Raw genomic sequence first — 5486 nt, forward strand, 5'->3', positions numbered from 1 at the left:
ATTGTTTAGGGTTTTCGTAGGAGTTTCCCGTGACTTGGCAACTCGATCTTGGTCCGCGCGCAACCCCGTATCACCATGACCTTTAGTGACACTTTTCCCACAAACGCCGCTAAAGACAAATACCTTTAGCGGCGCTTTTCCCTACAAACGCCGCTAAAGGCAAATACCTTTAAAAAAATTATTTTAATCAAATTATATTATTTTTATTTTCTAAATTTGAACTTTAAATATACTTTTAAGGATAAATAAAAAAATATTATTTAAATATAAAAATTAATGAATTTAGTTTTAGAATTTAAAATAATAAATTAATAACACAATTAAAATCTAAAAGTTAGAACTCAAGTTGTCCTAAATATTAAAGTAAAAATAAAAATTTAGAATCAAAACTAAAATAAATAATACATATGAGAAACTTGTATGGCTTCTTCTATCTGTATTGTGCGTTTTAGAACAACTTCCTAATTACATTTCAAAATGGCAATGAGTGGGCATGAGTCAGTACAACTTTAAACAACCTTAAATAGTTTTATGTATTACGAAATCTACACAAGTGAGGAAAATTGCACTAGTTTAAAAAAGTAGACCAAAATGCATAATATGAGGATGAACTTGCTTGGAAGTTTTCTCATCTGCATGTTTTCATGTTTTCTCTGGGAAAATTAGCAGAAAAGCTGGTTAATTTTTCCAAGGGTAAGTGTTGGAAATGCCTTGATAATGGATAAAAATTAGGTTCCATGAAGCTCATCCATGAGAAAATATTCCTAGCAAACGATGGCAAGAAAAAGGCACCTATTGTTCTTGCTCCCATCCTCCTAATCTCTCCCCAGCGTCATAGTTTGTGAACACCCGAAACTCATTTCCAAGTTTGCTTGAGTGTCGTGGCCGAAAATTGCATGCACGCAAGCCCAAAAGCTCTGCAGCTCTATCCCTCTGCACCTCTCCTGCAAGTCATTCTCTTAGCTTTTACTTAAAAAAAAGCCACTAAAACAACCATTGACATCCACACTTATATTCTGCACTATATTGGAGTTATCCATATACGGCAGTAAAGATGACTAACTCACAGCATTTATTGCAAGTTATGTTCAGTTGGAAAGGAAGTAAAAGCTTTACCTGTAAGCAAAAGCAAGTGAGATTCTCGTGGTTGAGCAAGAAAAGATATTGTTTGAGTAACTTTCTCTAAACACTCCTTGCTCTGCAACCATGCACAACATATGTAATATACTGTCAAAAATTTCCTCCAAACATGAACTCAAGTGAACACCAGTACAGCCATGGCAAAGTTAAGAAACAAGTGCCCATATAAAATATCTGCTCAATCGAGATTATGAGAAAAATAGAAACTGATGCTCTAACCCTAAATGTTCCATATGAGACCAAAATAGTGGTTTACCTACCATTTTCTGATTGAAATATGTCAAAATATTCATATTCTCCAACGATAATATATTTAAAATAGCTTTGTAAAGCAAATGAGTAGGCTACAAAATATTTTTAAAAAATCAATAAATCATTAATTGAATTACAACTACAATTCTTGCATCTCTATAAGTAAAAAAGGCCATACCTAGCTATAGCAGAAAGTTGACTCTCATCTTCACTGACATTCATAAGCTTTGCAAGTGCAAAAACTGCATCAAACCCTAAACCATTAGTCCTATAAACTGTATTAAACAACAAAGTAAAAAGAAAAAGAAGGTTAAAGGGTCTGCACAAGGCTAGCTGAATTTATTCCACTACTTAGCATGGTTTGTATTAACTTCGTTGATCAGATTCAAAGAACAACATATAATCTGTAACTAACTGAATTTATTTCTTAAACATGGAAAGCTACAAACTGATATATGGTCGATATAAAACTCACCGTTAGGAACCAATAACGAGACCTTCCCGAGCGATGTTTGTTGTCACACGAAGCACTGCTTTACAAGACAAATATTTAAATATCAATACAAATACATAAACTCTTCTTTACAAGACAAGTATTCTAAGCTATCAATACGAATCTCATATTTAGTAAGTTTGAAAATTTCATAATTAAAGCAAAAGATATTTAAATATCAATAATATAATAGATATGAACAAAAATGAATTATAACTCATAAACTAGTAAAAACCAAATCCTAAATTTATAATATTATAATATTATATATTAATTTTGCATTATAATTAATTTTGCATTATAATAATATATATTTCATTTAATTTAATGTAAATTACATCACATATAAAATAAAACAATATATTATTAAATATAAAAATAGACTAGGTTGAAGTCCAAATCTAACCCTCCCGTACATATAAATTTAATATTTTAAAAATAAATAAATTTGGTTGATGTATCAAACTTAATATAAGAAATGTAAGGAATGAAGAGGTAATGGCAAGGAAGAGTGGGTTGGGTAATGAACAAATATCGGGATGGCATTAAGAATAAGAAATTTATATTATTAACATTTATGCTATTCTATTTGTTAACATTAGTTGTCAAAAATTATAACAATTAAGTATTAGTGACATACAACTAACGATTAAAATAAAATTAAACATATATGTAACAAATAAATTGTTGGTCAGAAAAAGTTGTAAAAAATGAAAAAGAATTGCACTCAACTGGCTCATGTAAACTGCAGACTTTGAATATGCCTAAAAATGAAAAGGCCAACAACGTTATATATCGAATGGAGATAAAAAGGCTAATTTAGATGGATTGCAATTGAAAATTGGGAATTAGTATTAGTACCAAAATCTCAGTATGCATGGCAAAGCTGATAAAATAGGCCAAGAAATAGCAACTTACTAGTTGGTGTCAAACCACTTGGTCATTTCCATGGCAGGCACAGAGGCATTTCCTCTGGCCATTGAGAATTAATGATTTCATCATCAAAATAAGCAATTCAAATCCATTTTAACAATTATCATTAACCATCAATGCACACATAAACTTAACAACAAGTTGAGAACTATGAACCTATATATTGAACAGTCAGCACTTCCACTTCAATTTACAGATCCACCAACAATAGAGTAGCATCAGGATATAGATCCACCACCTTTTAGCACCATTTGCAAAACTATCATAAGTTTATATGCTCATAGCCGAAAACAAATAATAGAACCTATAAAGCTAAAATATTAGAAACTGACCTTTTCCTTTTCCAAAATTTCTCTTATAGGACAAGGTAATGCTGCCTCTTTGCTTGTCGTTGAACAGTTTTACTAGCAGATTTCTACTCCATCTGTGGAAACTTAATCTTTTTCATAACATCAGTCTTCCCCTTAGAACTTGCTCAGTAATTCAACAAAGAGCTCGTTAAATTCACAGGATAGAAATTTTTAAAACACAATATTTGACAACAAATGCAAACAAAATGATGAGGGAAAATCTGTCAAAAATAGGATAAAAATAGGATAAAATTCCTTAAATGATATGTGGATAGAAAGTGGTGAACATAAATTACTTTATGTTGACTAGTTTTCAACAATATCTGTGAATTCAATAAACCAAAGATAAAAGACGGTTTACTGCATTTTTTAATTTTAATAAACACTAACCATTTTTGCATAGATTTAACTTCACCAAGCCATGTGTGGGCTATGCCAAACCTTTTTACAACCACACTTAAACAAACCGGAAAAGAGAGGAACACTAAAACTTTGAATGGTCTTGCACCAGCTATCATTAAAAGCCTTTACCTTGAATATGTTAAACTAACTGAAGAAAAAGTCCTGGAAATAAAAAAACTTTTCCTTCCCTAGTTTTATGACTTATATCCTGCCACTCATAAATAAAAACAAGAGCGCCCAAAATGCTAAGCTCCATTCCAATAAATAAAAACAAAAAACAAAATAATAAGTAAAACAGTTCGTAGCAGGATAAGCATGCATAGGTTTCAAATGGCATTATATCAAACAAGAAATATGATTTAGTCATCCATCATCTCTACTTTGTTTTCCTGAAGAAAAGAATCAAAAGTCAAATTCTCAAAGCAAGAATTTCAGCCCACGGCATCACAACCACAAATTTAAGAAACATAATAAAGAGGAGATAATAGTGTACCAGATGGAGAACGGAAGCTAGTAAGAATCAGACCCCTAATTTCTAACCGTGCTATCTGTACTTCCTCAATAACATCAAACAGATTTCGTAAAAGTGAACTGGTCCTCAGCATAATCAGATCAAACCAGAATAAATGTAGAGCAAAGTTAAACAAATGGCTACAAGAAACTATAGAATCACTCAACTTAAAATACGTACTATAGCTTCGTTCTAGTACCTTCCGACTCTCACAAACAGATCTTTAGCTTATTGCTTCCATTTCATACAGAATCGTCTTTGGTGCCTCCATTTTCCTCTTCTTTTTTTCTTTTTGAATATAATCTCTTCTTGTTAAATTTTTTTTTGAGATTTTTGTTATAATGTCGCAGGGAGGGAGGGAGGAAGAGAAAGCGAGAGAGAAGGCCTGTTTGCAAAGTTAGGGTTGTAGTGGGAAAATTAGGGGTTTCAGGGGAATTTGAGAATAAAATGGCGGGATAGTTTTTAAAGTAAAATAAATTTTTGCGGCTCCACTAAAAATTTAAATTTTTATAGTGAAACGGAACGTTTTGGAAAAATTCAATGCACATTTGCGGCGTTTTTTGTCCAAACGTCGCTATTGCTTAAATTTTGCGGCGTTTTTATCATAAACGCCGCTAATGATTGATTTTTTTTATAATTTTATATTTAATTATTATATAATTCATATCCATTTTAAATAAATAAATTTTGAAAATTTAAGTAATATTTAAAAGAATTAGATAAATTTTAAAATTTTTATATAAATTTTTATGTAAGAAAACAAAAACAAAAACAAAAAATTTTAAAATATGAAAATAAAAACTTTAAAAAACTATATTAATGATAATTTTAATAAATTAAAATTCATATTATCTCTTTTACAATTATATAATAAATTATTTAATATATAAATTAAAAAACCTAATCAGTCATATACCCAAAACACTTTAAAATTATTTTAAATAATAGTATTTTAATTTTTTTTCCATTTTTAACATATATTTTTCTATGTTTTTACTTTCAAATATTTCCTACGTGTCATTTAACAAATCTCAAGTAAACCTTAAATCCTAAACCATTTAATATATATAAAGTTTATCTATTATCTCTTCAATAATTTAAACTATAATCATAATTTTAATATATTAAAATTAATCTTATCTCTTTTACAATTATATAAGAAATTATTTAATATATAAATTAAAAAATACTAATTAATATAAACCCTAAACCTCTAACCCCTATCCCTTAAACCCTAAATTTTAAAAATAACTAATTTAAACCCTAAACCTTAACTCAGCCCTTGAATCTCTAAACCCTAAATCTATAACTCTTAACCCTTAACCTCTAACCTCTAACCCCTAACCCCTAACCCTTAAACCTTAAATCCCAATCCTAACCCCTAGCCTCTAAACCTTAAATCCCA

General features: G+C 29.9%; 1 long non-coding RNA gene across 15 annotated transcripts; it reads right to left on the minus strand.

Moving 5' to 3' along the window:
- Positions 1-451: 451 nt before the first annotated feature.
- On the minus strand, positions 452-4521 carry LOC107945208 (uncharacterized). 15 transcript variants are annotated; one of them, XR_005922285.1, is made up of 9 exons: positions 4281-4520; positions 3151-4161; positions 2975-3056; positions 2804-2857; positions 2618-2649; positions 1868-1922; positions 1571-1634; positions 1117-1198; positions 452-944 (listed from the first exon to the last, which is right to left on the minus strand). It is a non-coding gene; the product is annotated as an uncharacterized lncRNA (long non-coding RNA). The 15 variants fall into 15 exon arrangements; XR_005922293.1 differs by having other exon boundaries at positions 1868-1925; XR_005922294.1 differs by having other exon boundaries at positions 2747-2857.
- Positions 4522-5486: the final 965 nt, after the last annotated feature.

This window comes from Gossypium hirsutum, chromosome D12 (assembly GCF_007990345.1).
Source record: "Gossypium hirsutum isolate 1008001.06 chromosome D12, Gossypium_hirsutum_v2.1, whole genome shotgun sequence".
NCBI classification, from domain to species: domain Eukaryota; kingdom Viridiplantae; phylum Streptophyta; class Magnoliopsida; order Malvales; family Malvaceae; genus Gossypium; species Gossypium hirsutum.